Here is a 21,771-nt window from a genome sequence, read left to right on the forward strand (position 1 = left end):
TCTGGGTTACTTTGATCTAGGATTAGGGTGACCTAACAGCCCATGTTTTAAGGGACACCAGTCATTTGCTGTCTAACTGGCTGTGACCCATACCCAATATGGAGTTACTACAAAGGATACGATAAAAAAAAAAGTATGCTTTTCTGAAGTAAAAGTGCAAAGGATTAAATCTTTGATTTTGTACTATGAGTAAAGCATTATCTGCGGATGTCCCATGGAAATAAGTGTTGGCCACTATTTTTCATGGCATTGTCCTTTATTTCCTTGAAATGTAGCTGGTCACCCTAGTTGGACTTACCTGTACATCTAATTTAGATTTGATCATTGCATTTCAGGACTGCATCAGAATCAGCAGCAGCTGACACTGACTAGAAGAATGAATACAAACATAAAAGAAACCATTGGCCAACGTGGAGGACGTAAAAATGGGAAAAAAGAGCAAAGTCAAAAGTTGAAAGAAAACCTTTTGTTTAATAAAACTAAGGTGTTAGTAGTAAAACACAAGCAAATATATATTCATACATTCATTTCCTGTGCATCCTACCTCACCTTTCTACCCCTCTGCCAAGGGCCACACATCATCTGGCCCTCTTGGCATATCTGAATGGGAACTATTTGAGAAATGAGCTGAGACCAGCAAAAGTCAGACTGAAACCTTTCTATCTAACATAGGGATTTCTAATGCATCAGTCAACATAGCATCAAAGTATCAATACCATATCATTTACCAGTCAAACTAAACCTCCAAAGGGGACTACTCAGTACATAATGTTAAATAAACAAAGACAAAAGGATGCCAGCTGAACTCCAGCGTTTGTCATAATGTTAACCTGAGAAGTGAAGATTCTTTTAAACCAGGGCAGAGTTAAAACTCAAGCCCAGTTCATAAAACACGGCAGCGATATAAAGTGAAGTGTAAGGTATACACTTGATTGTGTGGGGTTTGTAATGTCTGTGGCAGTTCACTCTGATCCTCCAGACCACACTCTCTCCTTTCAGTGTCAGTCTCACCAATGGTTTACAGCTGTAGTTTATTGACCTTGTTTCAGTGAACTATTTTAATACTCCCATAAGGTAGTATTAATAGTGTAGCTGCGTAAAAGTTGATTTTCCTCTCCAGAGCCAAGCTTCGTGGCAACCACTCAAATGTTATCTGAGGTGAGGTTTTCCCATTTCCACTTCCAAAATTTTCAGTCCCAGCATGGGGCGATTTCACTAGAGACAAAACAGTGAATTTCCTTTCATTTGTCCCAAGGAAAAGTTTTGTCTCCTTTTTTCCTACAAAAAGGAACTTAATTTTAAAATAGAAAGTGAACATAAATGGATTAACAATGGTCAATTGTGACCAAACAAAGACACACTCCAACTTTGGAAGAGAGAATAAATATCCTGTTCATAAGCAATAAACTATCTGTAATACAATAAACAAGGTGATTATGTTCCATCACACAACTGTTACTGTGCATTCTTTATTGCTGTTTGGTGAGTCATTTTAATTGGATATTTAAGGATTAAACATTAAGAGTGACAAGAAGGAGGAAAGGAGAAGAGAAAGGAAAGCTGAGGGAGAGAACAGTAAGACAGAAAAAGTGGATAAATGAAAATAAAGGTGTTTGAGAAGAGAGGTTGTTTTGGCAGCCCTGGAAGGATATTTAGACTAGATAGGTCACCATGAGGAAAAAGGCTATTAATGAATGATTGTGAAGTACTAGGATTATGAGAATCACATACGTACCTAGATAGAGAAAGGGACATTTGTGATTAAAATACACTTTGTAGAAGCTCCCAAGGGATTGAAGAATTCATCTCGACAAGGGTTCCAGAGACAACTCAAAAAAGTCTCACGTAAACAGGTAAATGTCTTTACCTATGTTGTTAGTAACCTTACTAGAAGTGGGGGAAAAAATCAAATCTCACTATTTATGCTACCTTAGAGACTAACCAATTTATTTGAGCATAAGCTTTCGTGAGCTACAGCTCACTTCATCGGATGCATACTGTGGAAAGTGTAGAAGATCTTTTTATATACACACAAAGCATGAAAAAATACCTCCTCCCACCCCACTCTCCTGCTGGTAATAGCTTATCTAAAGTGATTATCATAGTAATCACTTTAGATAAGCTATTACCAGCAGGAGAGTGGGGTGGGAGGAGGTATTTTTTCATGCTTTGTGTGTATATAAAAAGATCTTCTACACTTTCCACAGTATGCATCCGATGAAGTGAGCTGTAGCTCACGAAAGCTTATATATATTAATAAATAAATAAATTAATAAATTGGTTAGTCTCTAAGGTGCCACAAGTACTCCTTTTCTTTTTGCGAATACAGACTAACATGGCTGTTACTCTGAACCCTGTCACTATTTATGCTCTGAGTTTAGAATTTTCATTTCTCACTGTTTAGGTAATGACACTCAGCGAAGACTATTCCACTGTTGTATATAGTCATTTTCATTGCCTGTTTCTCAGTGCTCTAATGTTTGGGTTTCCAACACTGCTGGGGAATGTCTATTTCTTTAAATATAACTGTTTTCATTAGTGAGTTGTTGTCATTGTGGGTTTTTGTTTTGGTTTGTTTGTTTGTTTGTTTTGGTTTTTTAATTGTGGAAACATTTAGTGCTGAAAGCTATTACAAAATTTAACTTATGGGCCAAATTTAAGTAAACAATGTCTTTAATTATTTCCCAGATTATTGTTGACAGTACCTCCTGCCTTCATTTATTGAAAGAAAAATGAGCTTGGCCTTCCCAATGGTGTGGGAAAGTTCTTTTAAAGGGTGCACCTTGGTACTCAGGTTGTGTTTCTGTTATACATATTGTTATTATTATATCATAATATTGTTATAAGAATTATCACTTACACAGCACCACAGATGTGCATGATACTCTAACAGCGATAAAACTGATAGACCCAAGAAGCTCCTAATTTACAGAACCAACCCTATCAATTGGTAAGGGCCCTCAACTTCTGTTGAAAAAGGGAGATGAGAGTACTCAGAGTCTTTCAGGCAACAAAGAGTGTGTGTGTATATACATACTCTGTGATGTACTGGAACAGGCCTAATAGATGTTGATAGGCCAACAGAGTGAAGGGGAAAGTAATAAGTTAATAAGCAAGATTACAGACTCCCTCACAGAAGGGATGCTCAGAGGGCACAGCCAGGACCAAGGTATGTGCAGTAAGGATGTTCAGGAGTTTGATGCCTCCAGCATTTTGTAGAATGTTCTTAGTTTAGCTCAAAAGACCTTGCAGGAGCCTAACAATATCTGTTTAAGGTTTTGTTATAGGGTAAGCAAAAAGAGGGTACTGGGGATGAGTGAGACAGGGGACAAGCTCCCCAAGGGACTTAGGTGCCTAAAGCCCAGTTTTAGGTGCTATTGTGATCCACAAAACACAAGCTCAGCTGCCACCTAATCTTGTAGGTTCCTAAACTCACTCAGCACCTTTATTTTGCTGAAAAAGTTCCCTACATACCTAAGTTTCTGCCTCTGGGCATTCACTCTTCTGTCTCAGGCAGGCATCCAGATGCCAATTTCTTGCCTAAGTCCCAGCATGATCCTCAGACCCAGTGAAGACAGGCATTCCTCTGCCCATTTCATCTGCAGGGCCCAATCTAGCAGGTGTGCTGGGCACACTAACTCCAGGCACAGAGGGCAGAAGAAAGGATGAGGCAGCCATAGCAGCAGCCTATCTCCTAAACTATGGGAGGCACCAGTTCAATTTTCCCTCTGCCTGATGTTATAAGGTAGGCCACCACCTCGTCCTTAGCCATTTTGTGTGCAGTTAGACATGTGCCGTCATTCTTGTAAGTAACCGCCTGGACACCCTTCCAGGAGCGGGGTTCCTCACTGTGGATCACAACCACACATGTACACCTCTCTCCCCAGCTTGGACTTAGGCATTGACCTCTCTGAGGGAGTGGGGCTTAGGAAACACCTCTCTCATTGGCATCTCCATTGGCTAGTTCACCTAGCATGCTGGATTTGTGGATCCGAGGCTTAGGTGCCCATCTCCCCCCATGCATTGTACAGGGAGCCTAAGTGCCTAACCCAGAGTTTGTGGATTCCTAGGCACCAGGGCACTGAAAAGTTAGGCACAGCAACACTCTGCATTGCCATGCCTTAGTCCCTTTGTGGATCTGGGCCGTGGTCTTTTTCACTCCTGGCATGAGGGAAGGTGAGTGCCCTACCTCTGCACTATGCTTCTAGCCCGAGCAAGCTCAGGAAGCAAGACACTTGGACCAGTCAGACTCATTAAAGACCACTCCCATCTAAGTGAGAAAAAGAGCAGAATCCACTATGGGCAATACCATGCAGTGATCAGATGTTTGCTGTAGAAATATGACAGATAGATACTATCAGGTTAGCGCAGTACCTCAGAACAACACATGTATGTTCCTGAGGCTACATTAAAGAACAAAACAGGGTAGGGACATTGACAAATATTTCACGTTATTATAGATGACTAAATTTAGTTTATTAAACTTTCTTAGACTTTTCTTCATGCTCTGGGCCCTGCCCTTGGCATCAGCACGGCCAAAACTTTCAATACCCAATTCACTTTCAGATGCACACATTTTAGTTTTCATTAAAAAATATAGTAAAGTCAGTAAATGTTTTATACTCACTTTGTTTTGCTCTTTTTTAAATTGAAAACCAAGAGTTAAAGCAAGTGCTATTGAAAGTTGCATCCACGTCGCCAGTCTCAGTTTCAAAACCATTTTTTTAATTTTAACCATAATATGTTTATTGTGGTAGATAGCAATCCTCCAGTCATCATAAAACATACCATAAAGACATCGCCACGTGCCTTAGAAATCAGCAGCTTTTATTTATGCCGACCCTCCATAAAAATCAAAGTCTCATTACAAAACCTCTTTCACTGTGTTTAGGTTGAAGAATTTTAGCTTGAACTTAATTTTGCAGCATCCAGAATTTTGCAGCACCTGTGCATTTGGTCTGTCCTCACAGAAGTTATCAACAGCCAGCCATTCTTCTGCTAGCATTTTTAAATGAAAGCAGACACAGGTCTACCTCTCAACTGTCTCTCTTTTTTAAGGACTGGCATTCATTTTGCTCACAAAGCCTGCACATATTCGGTTTACCATCAATTTTATTGTTGTGAATTATTTCCATCGGAAATGAAAGAGCATGAAATTGATCACATAGAAAGAGTCGTTGTAGCCATGCTGTTCCCAGGACATTAGGGAGACAAGGTGGGTGAGGTAATATCTTCTATTAAACCAGCATCTGTTGATGAAAGAGAGTTTTCAAGCTACACAGAGCTTTCGTTCTGTAGCTCCAAAGCTTGTCTCTTTCACCAACAGAAGTTGGTTCAATAAAAGATATTACCTCACCCACCTATTCTCTCTTATAGAAGGAATAAATCCCAATATCATTTTAAGTTTCCTGCATGAATAATTATTCTGTGTCCTCCACTTTGGGTCTTTGTCACTCTTTCTGTGGGAGATCCTGACCAAAGGGGTGGTCAGCCAACTTGCTGGAAAGTAGATTGGTCAGGAAACTACCTTTAATACAAAGGCAGTAGCTTGTTTTATTAAGTCTTAGCCTCTAGAAAGCATTTTTTTATTTGCTTTTAACCATTTCTAACTCAAACCTTTATACCTGAACTCACTTAAAATCTTGTCGCCTTTTGTTAAGAAAATTGTTTTAACTTTTAATCTAAGCCAACCCAGTGCTCAGTTTGATTTAAAGTGAATGTCAACTCCATTTAATGTGGCAAGCTGCTGAATCCTATATCTTTAAAGGAACAAGCAAACCTTAATATCTCCCTGAATGGCCCAGTACAGCCCTGGACATTGCAGAGCACACAACTTTGGGAAAGTCTGGGACTCGGGGGTGCTGGGGACCTCTTGCTAGGTGTAACTGAGGCCAGAGTGTGGCACTGGTATAGCAAGCAGGCTGCTGGAATCAGAATTGCTGCACCAGAGCTGCTTCACGCTGACACACCACGCACGCCCGTATGCTGGCTGGACGCATCCAGACAAGAGCGCTACGGCAGCAGAGGCACTCAGGGTTACAGGGCAGGCAGTGACACAACCCCTAACTGGTCTGGATTGTACCCCAGAACACCACCATGGCCCATGAGGATGGGTATCTCAGGAACAAAACTGCTCTCGCCAGATGGAAACAGCTCATGAGATTCTGGTGTCTTTGAACCCACATGTCACTCTGGCTTCACATCTAGACCTTAGGCAACATCCAATCCAGAGCCAAATCTGGATACTAGTGTTGCCTCTGTCCTGACCTGGAAAGATCATCTTCAGGGAGGAGAAAGGAGTTCAGTTTCCAGGACAAATTCAGAGGTGAGTCTAAGCTGTCTAAGGGAGTCAAGGTTGGGTGTGAGCTGCTCCTTCTTATGACTCCTCTCGGCAGGTGGTGACATCACTCTAGGGCAGCAGTTCTCAAACTAGAGTCCTGGGACCCCCAGGGGTCCTTAGAGACTGCACAGGGGGCCTTCAAACTTCCAACCCTCACACCAAGGATAGATAGGCTCTGCAGTAAGAAGCAGGCACACCCCTTTCACTGGTATCTGTAAGTATTCTTATACTCTTTTTCTTAAAGCATTACTAACCAGATGTGTTTATATGAAGTACACATATACCTTTGCCAATCAGTTTCTCAGCTGGGGGTTTGTGATTAACATTGCATTTAAAAAGGAGTCAGTCACAAAAAAAAAGTTTGACAACCTCTGCTCTAGGGCCACATCGTGACTGGGCCCTGTGTGGGTGTACAGGGGAGGAATCAAGGACCCTTCTTCCCTTTGTGTACCTCTTAACGGGCCCCTATGGGCACACATTGCCTCAAAGGGAAAAGAGGCAATGTACCATGCCAGTTCACAGGTCAAGCCAGCCAAACCATGGAAAAGACATTGTGTATGTCTACCCCTTCCACTTCCCCACACACTGGGCCGTTCTGCAAATGATTATGCGTCCCTGCAGCATAGCATCCCCCTTCATCCCTTAATCAGGCCCAATCTAGCCTTAGGCTCACATCCATTTATGACACATAAATTACACAACCATATACATCACCTCTGAATTGGGCCCACTGTGTCTGATGGCGTCTAACTCGTGTGCTGAGGGGCCAGAAGAGAGGAATGTAGCAGGAAAAACAACTGACAACAGAATAAAAGTGTAAGTTAAAGCAGACAACTTCTGCTCTAACTTACATTTCCCATCATTTCTTCATCTGTAAAAGCACTCCAGTTTAGACTCCCTTACACCAGGCTAAGGGCTGATGGATTTCATGCAGTTAACACCGGAAGAGATTATGTTCAAAAAGCTATTGGCCTTTTTTAAAAAACAAAACAAAAAACAAAAAAAAGAGAGAGAGAAATCTGAATGTTTGTTGTTCTTCACATCCATGCAATTGTGTTGTCAGAAGAAACTAAAAAAATTGAATTTTAAAAATATTGTGCCATACTCCATACTTTAATGTAATAAAAAGTTGGTCGAAAATTATTCATGATTTACTTTTTGCTGCTGATTTACACTCTACAAGTGCTTGATAACGTGCAAAGAAAGAACAGAATCCCTCTCCCAGAGAGTAGACATTCTAGGGCCCCATCTCAATTCATTAACAGCCACATCAGGGAACTCAAGTACAACATTTCTGTCCTGCAATATAGTTAAAACACAATTGCTTCTTGTCGCGTAGACGAGATCTTGCCATTCTCCTACACCAAGCAACAGACACGGACAGTTGGGTTGTATCATAGTATTGGGGAGGGAACACAGAACATGGTTAGGCCCTATCTGCACTAAAGAGGGAACCATATTTTCAACGTGTCAGATTGTGACAGCGTTGTAGTCAGGTTCTCTGACTCGGTTCTTATTATGACTAAGACGAGTGGTAACAGGCACGAGTAGGAGTACAGAATAATGCTGTGTACAAATTAAACACAGAGGACCCGATTTTCCTGTCACTTACACTGATGTAAATCATGAGTCAGCAGAGCCACCGCAGTGTGATGTCGGCTGCATTACACCACAGTAGAACTAGTGCAAATGAGAGGGGAATCGGGCCCCCAATCTCTAGTGGATGTTACAGCCAGAGACAGAAGGTGTCAAAATAGGGCAAAGTGCAAAAAAAAAAAAAAACCAACATGAGCAAAACCCAGCAGCGTCTCAGGAGTAGTCAGTAGCACACTTCCAATATATTAATTGTCCAGCTTGTGGAGGTCCAATTTCCACCCACCTACACCCCTACTCACAGATCCAGTTAGACTCAGTGGTATTCAGAGTGGCTCTTATCCCGTCTGCTCCAGTCCAGAGAAGGCTGCACCATCTACTTCTGTTCTGATCTAGAGCTACCTAGTCCACTGTGAAATTGGCTGTGTGCCTCCATCATCTGTGGGGGGAGGGGGTGTGAAGTCATCTCCACACCACCACTGCGAGTCCCATCAGGCCTTGCTGTATCTAATGACCCTGCTGGACCAATGAGCTCTGCCAATTCCTTCACATTCTCTGAGTGAGGAAGCCAGAGCAAAATAAAACCCATGGATAGAGTCCCTCAGACAGAACCTTCTGTGCTCTCCTTATTGAGCTTGAATCCTATTTCCAAACCAGAGTCCACTGCCTGTAGAGTCAGAGGAACTCACTCACTCCAGGGAATATCCTGCTCAAGTCCTAGGCCCTTTCATGAGTACAGTCACACTAACAATCAATTATTATCATTTATACCAGGGGTGGCCAACCTGAGCCTGAGAAGGAACCAGAATTTACCAATGTACATTGCCAAAGAGCCACAGTAATATGTCAGCAGCCCCCCGATCAGCTCCCCACCCTGCTCCCAGCGCCTCCCACCCACCGGCAGCTGCACCGATCAGCGACTCCCCCTCCCTCCCGGTCACCTGTTTCATGGCGTGAAGGAGGTTCGGGGGGGGGGGGGAGAGAGGAGGAGGAGCGAGGGCACTGCAGGCTCAGGGGAGGAGGCAGGAAGGGGTGGAGTGGGGGCAGGGCCTGTGGCAGAGCCAGGGGCTGAGCAGTGAGCACCCCCCCAGCACATGGGAAAGTTGGCGCCTGTAGCTCCAGCCCCAGAGTTGGTGACTGTACAAGGAGCTGCCTATTAACTTCTGAAGAGCCGCATGTGGCTCCGGAGCCACAGGTTGGCCACCCCTGATTTGTACTATCAAAACAGACAAATTCCAGCTAAAGCAACAAAACACTGTGGGTAAGCAACATAATAATATATGTACATGCGACTGCCTAGAGCTAGCTTTTCCCTTATATAGGGAGCACAGACTTCCATCCCTCTCAGCCTTCTAGCTCTGGGGCTTCCGCATACATACAGATATAATATTTTCCCTAAGCATATATATAGCTCTGCTAAGATACCTGGTGGTTTTGTCCTCTAAACCTTTACAGAAAGCCAGCATTGTGACAAAGTACTGAAATCACTATAACTTTAGATAGTAGCAAGGGGATGAGGCAGGAAAAGATCTGCAGAAGACATAACTCTTGTCGAGCAAAAGCTAACCAGAAAGAAATGCTGGGAAGGAAATGCACACCTGACAGAGAATGCTATGTGTCCTCATCAGAACCTGTGGGCAGCAATTCCTTTGTATATGGAGTCAGGCCCCTTGGAGAACAGCTATTATACATTGAGGTGGTGACTGAAATAAGTGTATTTCAGTTTGCATATACTCAACTCAGCTACGGAGATGAAGCAACCGTAGATGCTAATCATGCAACGTGCTTTAAGTGTGCTACGGATCAAGGCTCAGGTGCTAAAGGAACATAATGTACTCTAGAGCTGATCATCACATGCTGCCATTGGCTGTCTGCAGGTATCAGATGGAAACATCACACCACAGCTCAACCAAAGTTGCACCGATTCTTTCACAGCAACAGACACTTATGGCTCACAATCAGCATCAGTTATGTCCCCCAATCAAAGAACAGGAGTGTGATCATCTTCCTGCACTTGCAAAGTGCCTTATCTAGAATGCATGCTTTGTTGTGGGTCCTGTAAGGCAACCTTAATTCTGGCGTTTCCTAACTTTGCAACCTTAATAATGTTCTATTAATGTAGGGGGTTTTGTGTGTAATTTCCTAGGCTTTTAAAAAATGCAAACTAAAAAAACCAGAAATTCCATCACGTGGTATCATACTGACACTCTCACAGTTCACTAGCAGGGTTGGCACCTTTAGATCTATCCCACAGGCTTCTGCCACTTCAGCTAACAGAGTAACTGATAGCAGTGGAGGGTTACCAGCCTCTATGTGGACCAGCACTAGATGGGAGTGAGACACTTTGCCAGTGAGTTTCACAGATATCGGCTGACAACGGAGGAATGGTGAGACCCAGAAATCCTGGGTTCTAGTCTGGATTCTGGAGGGGACTGTGCTCTTGTGGACACAAACTTCTGCCTGTTCCCCCCAGTGTTGATCCCTTCTGCCTATCTTGTCCAACCTGTCCCTGTTCAAGTCCTGCCTGTTCCCCACCCCTGGCTTCTCATTCCAGTCCCAGTGTCTTTGCCCAGCCAGTCCTGGTCTTCCTACCTCCCAGTCCCACTCTCCCCATTGTTCCCAATCTTCTTACCCTCCCAGTCCCCGCCTATATCTCTGACTCCTTGTCTCCAGTCTCTTTTCCAGCCTAACCAAGACTTTCCCACTCCCAGCTCCTTGCCTGATTTCTGTCTCTTCCCGCTCCCAGCCTTCTGTACCCAGCCCCTGCCCCCATCTACATTTCCATCCTCACTGGCTCAGAGTCCCAATCTCCTGCCCTGGATTCCTCTTTGGTGTCAGCATCACACACACATATACACACGTACGTAACTACTTGTCTCAGTCTCTTTGTTTAACCAGTCTCAGTTCTCCCCTGTGCCCAGAAATGTCTCCCTTCCTCCTATCCTCATCCTCAATGGTTTCCAGTCCCAATCTCCCTTCCTGGCTCCGTCTCGGATCTCAGTATCCCCCATCCACTGGCTCCAGCCACACCCAGGCTAAGCTTCCCAACAGAGAGTCTGCGCAGGGCGCCGTGAAGCTCTTGTTGTTATACACAGACAGTTGGAGCCAGACCCAGAATAAAGCAGTTCTTGCAAGCATGGAGTGATGACTGAACACCACATGGTCTCAGGAGTAGCAAAGGAACTAGGAAAAGACACTGAGTGGTAGAATTGAGCAGTTAAAAGCCCCACCAGAATTTCAACTGTGGAAATGTGGAAAGCGAGTAGATGTTTAAACAACATTTCTTGTTGTACCTGCAAGCAAAAAGGAAGACATCCAGAAGATAGCCTTTTCTCTGACAGTAACCAGTTCTGAAGCACTGGATGTGTTTAACAGTTTTCAGTTGACTCAGACAGGAGTCCGGCAATGAAACTGTATTACAGAAATTTGAGCAGTACTGCACTCCACATAAAAATGAGACAAATTAGAGAGATGTTTTTAAATAGAGCATACAAAAAGAAGGTGAAACCACAGAACAGTGTGCGACTGATCTGAGGCTGAAAAGCCAATCTTGCTCTTTTGGGAGGCCATCAGAGTCCCTGATAAGACATGAGATTGTGATTGGCATCTGGAACAAAAAAATCAGTCTACTGGACAATTCAGAATTAACCCTTGACAAAACACTTAGAATTTGTCAAGCAAAGGAACTCCCCCAGTCCAGAATGAAGCTTATGAAGGGTGGAATGTGCTCTGACATTGTGGACATAAATGAGTATCCAAAATACTATAAGAAAAGAGATCTGAAGCAGAAAGGCTCAGAGCTCAAAGCTGGAGTCCAACAAAAAACAGCAAATGGGCCTGCAAACACCACAAGGCAAGACAATGCCCAGCACATAGGAAAAGATGCAAGAAAGGCAATGGATTACATCACTTTGCAAAAGTTTGTAAGCACTAGAAGAGTGTGTACAGCTTGAACAAAAAGCGTGATGATAGTACTACCAGCTGAGATCAGTTATTCATCGGAGCACTGGACAACGTTGCAACAGAAGATGATTGGACTATTAATCTGAATGCAAATGGGATGTTTATTACTTTTAAATTGGACACAGGTGCACAATGCAAGGAGTTGCCAGACCCAGTGTTATTAGTGCGAATGGAAAAACCACAGATATTGGAGGGTAACTGAGTAAAACCCAGGGCTTTCAGTGGTGAGGTTATGCCCTCTAAAGGCATATGTGAACTAAATATATGGGTAAATGACAACTTGGAAAAGATACAATTTGTAATAGTACCAGGGAAGAGTTCACGCAATACTGAGTGAAAAGCATGTCAAGCCCTTGGTCTCATCAAGAGGGTGCACTCTTTGGAGAGGCAGGGGTGAAAACAATTGAGGACGAGTTTGAGGACATCTTCCAGGGGATAGGGAAGCTCTCAGAGCATGGGACAGAGCTGAAAGGCACAACCACCCCAAAATGCATGTCTCCCAAGGAAAATTCTCCTCACTCTACTGCAGAGGCTGAAACGGGAGCTGGAGAGGTTCCTTATTCTGAGAATCATAGAGAGCAGAGAAGAACCAACAGAGTGGGTACGCTCAGTCATTGTAGGAAAAAAGACAGAATCCTTCACTTATGTAAAAAAGGAATATTTTCCACTACCTACAAGGGGAGAAATTCTGGGGGATATGGCTGATATCAAATATTTTTCTATGCTAGATGCATCACATTTGTGCGCATTCATTACCCCCTTTGGGAGACACAGTTTCCATAGATTGCCACTGGGGTTATGTTCAGCACCCAAGGTGTTTCACTGGAAAATACAATACATTCGAGGGTATAGAGGGTACTAAGGATTACTTGGGTGACATTCTGATGTGGGGAAAAACAGTAGAAGAGCATTGCCAGAGGCTCCACCAAGCAACTTTGGAAAGAACCAGAACTGCTGGCCTAAAGCAAAAGGAACAAAATTTCTGTTTAACAGAAGTAACGTGCCTGTGAGGCAGGTTAACACATCACGGTGAATAGACAGATTACAGGAAGGTTGAGGCCATCACCCACATGCCTGCCCCAACAGACAAGGAAAGGGTGAAAAGATTCCTTGGAGCGTTGAACGAAGTAGGGAAATTTGTGCCTAACATAGCCACCCAAACCAGCAATCTGAGAGAACTATACTGCAAACATGTCCAATGGACATGTGATGCCAATCTTAATAAAGAGTCTCAGAACCATGGAGTTAATTAAAGAGACCCTAGTCCTGAAGCACTGTGACGGTAAGAGCAAAACTAAGTTGCCCACAGATACCTCCAAGGAGAGTATTGGTAAAATCCTCTTACAACAGTAATGTTCAAAACTGGAGACCAATGGCTTCTGAGTCACAGGTGCTAACAAAAACTAAGTGTCAATCTGCTCAAACAGAGAAGGGGGCTTTGGCCTTAGTCCACGGGTGTAAAACATTTCATGTCTTTATTTATGGGAGGCCTGTGTTAGCTGAAACTGACCATAAACCACTTGCTGCCCAAAAGGGCCTGGCCAACCCCAAAGCCCCCCAAGTAATGAGGGGTGAGGGGTTCAGCTATAAATGAGAGCACACAGAAGACAGGCCCCCTGCTTTAAGTTCAGGTGCCTGACCCAGCCTGCAGCAGTCTTGAGCTACAATTGCAGGGAAGGCCCCAGGCTAGAGTATACTCAACACAGAGAGAATCTTTGGAGATTTTAACTGTGATGCTCTAGCTGGTCTCTACAGAGCATGTGTGAACTGAGATTTTTCAAAGTCTTATAACTTGGCCAAATTTGGGGTAATTTTCCCAAGGATGGCAAAAGGCACATCCCTGATGCAGTGAGCGTTCCCGTCCCAATTCATGGGGACACTAAAGCTTCTTAAAGAAAAGGTTGCCAGAATTTTTTAACATGGGCAAAACACATTTTTTTTACTAGTCTCATCCATGGAACTGACTGAACCATTTTAGCTGAAATTTTCTAAAAACAAAGCAGCCTGAAGCAGACACCTGGCATGGAAAATTCCAGCCCCAGTAGTTAAGGTCTGGCAAAGTTATAAGCAGCTGAAAACAAGGTCTTATAATGGGAAATGTCAGGCATCCTTAATAATAGCACCGCCTATAATGTCTCTCCCACACACACACACACACAAATACTACTTCCTGTATAGAGAATGGCTATACATATATATACACGAGAATAGCCACCTCTTCAGAAATAAGAAAGAGAAAAGTAAGAAAATCCATAAAAAAAGAAACTAAGAATACTTACCACCTGGAAGAGAGGGAGAGGCAGTAAGCAGAAGCCAGCTCCAAAATGGCTTCTTTACAGCTGCAGTTGCATATCTAAAAGGCCAGCCTCAGAAAATACAAGCAAAGCATACTGGGAAAAAGTTCTTCTAAGAAGGCAACTCTACACTAAGCGTTAGTAGTGACCAGGATTTGATCAAGGAAGGTGCTCCTACAGAGGGGGCTACTTTTGTGTTGTGGGTATCACCAAGGGCCAGATTTTCACAATTAAGTGTCACAAAATGACTTGTTAGGTTCTGAGCACTGTCAAAAATCGGTCTCTTATATAGGTGCCTAAATGGGAGCTGGGCTCTTTGAAAATCTGGCCCTGAGTTCATTTGAAAAATCTATCCTGCATTTTAATATATGTATATGAGAGACAGAGACAGGTAGGAAACACATGCTCAAGTGGTGAGGATCTGGCTGAATGAGTTTGCAAAGTCTGTAATGCTCATAGGTGGCAAAGGCACACATGTGTAAGGCAGGTCACTTCAGAGGAATGCAAAGCTTTATACCACTTCAACCATGCATTCCATACACATCAGCTATTTAAGAAAACATCATTTTAGAAATGTCTGCATTTAAAAAAAAAGGGGGGAGGGGGGACTGTATTGTGTCCTTTTTACCTGTGCAGCCAGGATCTCTTACTACCATGCCCTGAGATCCTGTATTTCTGAGGGAGAGTGAAAATATAACTAATACATTTTAAAAACTTTAATTTTTACCTTATAATAGCTTTTCTATTGTAACCTTTCTGCCAGGTGGTGTTGACAGCAACAAGAGCTGGGTACCATATCTAAAAGTTCCTCTTAAAATTACAAAACAAAACGGGCTCAAGCCCCCACTCATAAATCTGAGAAAACTAAACACCACACCTGGGCTCCTCTCCCCACTCAGGAGCACTGAATCTATGTCTAGTGTGGGGGGTGGAGGAAGCTTTTATCAGGGGAGAGGGAACTGGGAAATCACAACTACAATGACTCAAAGAATGTAAACAATAAGTAAACACTCACATCGGAGTATCTGGGTCATTGTCCTTTGCCTCAGTTTCCCACCTTGCGGTGTGAAAGTCCATGGAGGAATGTCCTTCTATCACACCACTCCTTCTTTCCCCCACTGCATCCCACTCACGATTTGCTGTCCAAGAACAGCAAAGTCACAAAATCCAGCTGTGTATTGAGGTGGGTTCACTCCCAGACCCTGGGGGTGGAGAGAGGTGAGTCCTGTCCTCTGTTGCCACTCATTGCTGCTGCCTCTGTCACTGCTGTGTCCTTGGTCCAGTCCAGTCCCACAGCATTACAACCACCTACCACAGCTATTAGTAATTACAGCTTTAGCTAGGATACCATGTCTGGCGGTTCCACCATCTAGCCCAGTTCTTAGTGATTTCACAGGTAGTGAGGAACCTCATTGCTACTACCTCCTCTATATTGTCTTTCACTAGAACAGTACCTCCCCATGAGAATGAAGGCTCAACCCATAAACCAGCTTATCAGTGACTTCAGCTCTAGTGATCACTGAAAAAAGACAAGGAGTCTCAAATGAGTCTGGTCTAGTCAGCTCTCTCTATAGCTTCATCTCTACCCCACCCTTGGCTTTACTTCACTTCCTCCTGCTTACCAAGTGAAGTTGAAGTTAGAGTGACCCCCGCAATTAGGGCACATTAAGTCCAGTTCTGCCACCCCTTAGTCATTCAATACGAGTAACAACACTTCATTACCCCTGTATCCAAGACTTAAGTGAATTTTTATCCCAAACAGCCAGAATTGATCACTTTGGAAAAATAGGTATGTCTATTGATCATCTAGACAAAGTAGGTGTGTCTATGCAAATAGAGTCTGCTCCTCAGGTGTTTTTCCCCAGATGGCAGGAGAGAGTTTATTCAGACCGCTGGCTTACATGATACCTTAAGGAGTTATAATCTTAACATTTGATACCTTGAGACATTCTATGGCTAGAAGCCAATGTTATGTGTCTCACTGGAAAGCTGGGAATCTCTCCTTTCTATTGGAAAAAGCCCTGTCATTTCTAATCCTGCAAGTTCCTGAGAGACCAGCCCTGAAATCTGTCACTGGTCTAGACTCGAGTAAAGTGCGTCCAGGGCATTGGACCAGTGTAGTTTAGGTAGGAACACTTCTCTGGCAGATGTATTTAGAGAATAAATGGCAGATGACTGTTTAGAATTTGGAATGTTTGAAATAGTCTCAGAGCACATGGATTAGTGGGCAGAGTGCAAGTGAGGCAGTCAAAGGCGCATGATAAATATAAGTTTTGGCCCTGCAATCTACTATATGGATATTACCAATGCATAAGTGCCTAGTATAAATAGATTAGATTGTCAGCGACAGGATATATAAACTTACACCCAAACACAAACTGTACAGGTTTTAAGCTATGGCCAAAACTGAAGGACATTTAGGCAGGCTTCACAGTAGCTGGAGCTGTAATGGGAGTTCTGTCAGATTCTTCGTGGGGCTCTGGAAGAGTGGCATGCTTCTACACCTTTTGAAGGGTGTGAGTTGGCCTTGCCCACACTCTACCCTTCTCTTCCCTTTTCAGATGGCTACGTCAACATGCAGACCTATGGATGTCATTTGGGCTTTTGAGTGCTCATTAGCTCTGAGAAACCAGACCCCCAAGGTCATAGCCTCCACTCCCAAGCCCCTGTGTGCCTCTCCCTTGTGCAAAAATGCAAGGACAGGGAGTTTCTTTGCATCCTCTCCCTCCACCCCACCTCTCATACATTCACATAGAACCAGGCACAGGCTGACCTTATATCTCTAGATGTGTTTTGTTGACTTAGTACATTCATAGTACAGATTGCATATATCTGTAAATATGCAATGCCATAAAAAGTTTGTTCTCAGCCCTTTTTCTGGAATGAAAAAAATGTTGAAGATGCCTTGACTGATAACATTTAGCAGTTTTATCTATTGCTTTGCGCAAATCATGATTTGTTAAGTCTTGTGACATGCACGGAACAGCAAGTCGGCAGGATGCTGAAAGATATGCTCAGCATCAGAAATTTCCCTTGATGAATGTGGAGCAGTAGGGAGCCAGAAATTAAGCAAACAAGATGCTCAAAAATATTTTGCATTTAACAATTAAAAATACTCAAAGCCCCTAATGATTTTGCTTTTCCAGGCCACATTTTGCCTTTGGAGATACTCTGCAGCATCTCAACTGTATTTCATTCTTAAACATTCTGTAGCCATTGTATTCCAGATGGATACAATTTGACTCATTATTCATATCTCCATAACTGTTTTCTGTGGCTCTCTGGTAGCAAGCTGACAAGGAGAAATGAGGTACTTGCCCAGAGTGGAAGTCACAAAATTAACATGCGTATTTTGGCATTAAAAATGTCTTTGCAGAGAGTTCACCCTTAAAATCTGACAAGCAATTTGCCCATTGGATCTATTTCCAAAAGTCCTGTAAGGTGCTGAGTACCTCCTGCAAAGTGATTAGCACCCTCACCTGCGTTGATATGAAGAGGAGTTGCAGTTGCTTAGCAACCATTAGGATGGGACCAAGGTCAGTTTTTAGGACTTCTGACCACCCTAAGTAGGTCCCTACCAAATTCACGGTCCATTTTGATAAATTTCATGATCAAAGGATCTTTAAAAGCTTAAATTTCACGGCTTCAAGTATTTAAATCTGAAATTTCATGATGTTATATCCGTGGGGGTCCCGACTGAAAAGAGGGTTGTGGGGGTGGTCAGAAGGCTACTTGGGGGGGATGCGGTATTGCCACCCTTATTTCTGTGCTGCTGCAGCCCTAACCATAAAGTATTGGCTTTTCTTACTACAGACCAGAGTTTCAGTGCCTCTGTAAAACAGGCAGCTAACAGGAGCTTTTAGAACTATCACTGGCCAAAGGGAGACTGGCTCCCTTTTGATCCTGTAGTTCCATCCTATTCTCAATAGATACTTGTAGCACCCTCATCTGCTGTAGAATCAAAGTGCCTTCCACTAGTGCATTAGCAACATGACTAATCTGTTATGTATGGTTTATTCTCTCTCTCGTCATCTCCTCAGGGAGGGACTCACATGTGCAGTGGATTGTAGGGTTGGTTTGGGTTTGTTTGGGGTGGGGGCTCTTATATATACTCTGATACATGTTTATATGAAGAGAAGGAAAAGTCAAGAACTGCTCCTTGCACTTGGTGCAGAAGGTGGTGAGTCCTTAGTTCCTGGTCCTTAGTTCCTGGGGGAGTTCATTCCATAGTCTCTTACTGATCCCTGGCCTCTCTTTCCCACCAGACAAGATCTATCTTTATGATAATAAGTGCCATTGTGCCTGAGAAACAGAAATGCTGACCATGGTCTTCATCCCAGAGCTTTAGGTGATTTTTAAATGTCCTGGCCATAGCAGAGCAGTTACATATGGAACATGAGTCTCCCAGTTTACCTAGCTATGATCATTTGAAAAGTTAGGGCTACTGCTGATTGAATAAGTCTGCTTTAATATTAGGTCATCAACAGACAGAAACATCTGACATAACCCATCATGTGAAGAGTTTGCTTTTCTCACACTCCCTCCAGTGCTGCAGAAAAGAAGGGAGAAGTCCAGATCCATCTGACCAGTATATGTAAAGGTACATGCTGTTGCCAAGTTAACTGCAGAGGAAAATGCTGTACCTTACAGGCCAAGTGAAGAAGCTACAGAACACGAAGAGGTGGCTAGATATCCTGCATGACTAGCTCTTTTTATCAAATGTATTTGAGGCATGTTGGGTGTTATACACATCATACTCTCAAGCCATGATTTATGTAGCTTGTAAAGACACTAAACTAGCACATGCAAATTTCTTCCCCCCTCTCTCAAATCAAGACTCAAAGTTAATCCTAGGTTGGGAGATGCTTTGTGTCCACCTCCTAGACAGTTTATATTGCAGCCAGCACTGTAAGGGGCCAGAGCCTTACAGACCTCTTATGTAACATATCTCTTTCACACCATAGTGCAGAGGTGGGCAAACTATGGCCCGCGGGCCACATCCGGCCCGCGGGACCCTCTTGCCTGGCCCCTGAGCTCCTGGCCCAGGAGGCTAGCCCCCGGCCCCTCCCGTGCTGTCGCCTCTCCCCCACAGCCTCAGCACGCCGCACCGCCGGTGCAACGCTCTGGGCGGCCGGGCAGCGCAGTTGCAGAACCACGGCCTGACCCGGTGCTCTGGGCTGCGTGGCTGTAGCGCCGCCAGCCATCGGTGCTCCAGGCAGCGCGGTAAGGGGGCAGGGGGAGTTGGATAGAGGGCAGGGGAGTTCGGGGGTGTGGTCAGGGGTCGGGGATGTGGATAGGGGTTGGGGCAGTCAGAGGGCGGGGAACAGGGGGGTTGCATGGGGCAGGGGTCCCAGGGGGGCAGTCAGAAAGGAGAGGGGGGGTTGGATGGGGCGGCGGAGAGCAGTCAGGGGCAGGGGTTCCGGGGGCAGTCAGGGGACAGGGAGAAGGGGTGGTTGGATGGGGCAGGGATCCTGGGGGGCAAGTCAGGAATGAGAGCGGGGGTTGGGGTGGCAGGGGGCAGTCAGGGGTGGGAGGTCTGGGGGTCGTCAGGGGACAGGGAGCAGGAGGTGGTGGATGGGGTAGGAGTCACGGGGGGGCCGTCAGGGGATGGGGGGGGGGGCGTTGGATGGTGCAGGAGTCCCGGGGGAGCCGTCAGGGGACGAGAAGCGTGGGGGTCAGATAGGAGGTGGGGGCCGGGCCACACATGGCTGTTTGGGGAGACACAGCCTCCCCTAACTGGCCCTCCATACAATTTTGGAAACCCAATGTGGCCCTCCGGCCAAAAAGTTTGCCCACCCCTGCCATAGTGTGTACTTTGCTTAGGCACTTAATGTGCATTGAAAACCATATCAGACAGAGATATATAAGGGAGATATTGAAGCAAAAGCATATGGAATGTCGCCTACCCTTAGCAAAATGCTGTATGTTGGACAGGAAAATTTGTTGAACTAATGCATGAAGGGACAGAAGATGATGCATTCCATGTGAGGTTATGTTGTTGTTGTTTCTAAGCCAATAGCAAAAAAAGAAACTAAGCAGCTATTTACTGTAATAGAAAAAAATCCACCATTATCTGTGGCCTACAGACCCAATTACTTCAGAACAAAGCCTCTATAGCAGGGTAGTCAATGGGCGGACTGCAGGCCAAATCTGGACTGCCAGATACTTTTGAAAGGACCGCAAAAGCTTTTTATTTACTTATTATCATTATTGGGGGGGGGGGATTATTTTCTCTGGAGTCTGAACCTTGACTATATATTGACCAAGAAATTTGGACCTTGACAAAAAAAAATTGACCACCCCTACATTATAGTATGTCTCTTATGCCTCTTTAGACACTGCAAAGTATAATTTAGAGATGGGGCCAGGCCAAACCAAAAATCCAGTTGCAAAGACCCCTAGATTTTTGGGAAACTTGGACCTGCATCCATATCTAGCATAAAGTTATGGCAGCTGGGTGCTAACCTCTGGATCCAGAGGCAATGCCTCATGCCACAACAAAGGTAGGTAGTATACTAGAATCCACCGAGTTTCCATTTCTAGTATTTATAGATTGAATCAGTCCTGGTTTCTGATAGCCCATGCGCTAGCCATATTCTCTGTGAGTACACTCATTTGAAAATGATTTGTGTGAATCCCTTTTTCTCGGGTTCCCATAACAGCAGGGTAGTATGACCTGCTGCTTTGCAAGAACCAATGGGGTGGTTGCCCAAGCTCGAAATACTCTGCTCTCCAGCTACAAGGTCTCTGTGTTGTAGGAGTAGGTGCATCCTTCTGTGCCAACAACCGAAGCAGCAGAGCTCGGACGCAGTGGTGAGCACCAAGCCATTAGTGCTGACTGGTGTTCTCCATTTTTAAAATAAAAACATTAGCCAAGTTATTTTTTTGAAGTACTATGCTTTTGGGCAGTGAGCAGAAGCTTTTCATGGGGTCTCAGACACAGCCAGGAACCCTGACAATAACACATTGTAGTGAAATAAACACTTTTGGTCCTACAGACCCAAGATAATTTGAATGGAAGTATCTTGAGGAAGGTCCATAACTTCCTGCTTTCTAAGGGGAACCATTGTCTAGTGAAACCGTAGGGTCTGGGAGCAAGGATCCCTTGACTTTATTCCTCAGTCTTCCACTGACATTCTGTGTCCACATACAAATGAGACAGAATCCCAGATGCAGGCAGACTTCTGTGCCTATTGAAGTCAATAGGACACCATAGGGGGCTCAAAGATCCAGCCTCATAGATCAGGACTTCAGCTGTAACCTCCTCAGAGTAGGGATCTGTCATTTTTTATTTGTCTATAGAATGCCATGTACCCCGACTGATGTGCAGTAATTAAATAACAGCAGCATCTACAAAACTCTAGAGCCTAAGATAGCTATAAAATCATCCCATAAAAATCCTCCACTGCCTCCAGTAAACATACAGAATGGATAACAGCTGGGACTCGATCCAATGAGCTACTGAGCACCTTCACCTCCCATTCGGTTAAACAGCTTCAGTGGCAAGGAAGGGTGCTCAGCACCTCACAGGGTCAGGCTCTTGGAAACATGACAAACCTTTGTTTTGTTACTATAATAAAA

The 21,771-nt window shown here is 44.2% G+C and overlaps 1 long non-coding RNA gene across 3 annotated transcripts in view; it reads right to left on the reverse strand.

Moving 5' to 3' along the window:
• Nucleotides 1-226: 226 nt before the first annotated feature.
• LOC119565847 overlaps nucleotides 227-21,771 on the reverse strand; it is a 69,813-nt gene continuing 48,268 nt past the window's right edge. For all 3 annotated transcript variants that reach the window (XR_006289876.1, XR_005224898.2, XR_005224897.2), the window contains exon 3: nucleotides 227-1,278. This is a non-coding gene — a long non-coding RNA (uncharacterized LOC119565847). The remainder of the gene's footprint in view (nucleotides 1,279-21,771) is intronic.

Source organism: Chelonia mydas, chromosome 3 (genome assembly GCF_015237465.2).
Source record: "Chelonia mydas isolate rCheMyd1 chromosome 3, rCheMyd1.pri.v2, whole genome shotgun sequence".
NCBI classification, from domain to species: Eukaryota; Metazoa; Chordata; order Testudines; family Cheloniidae; genus Chelonia; species Chelonia mydas.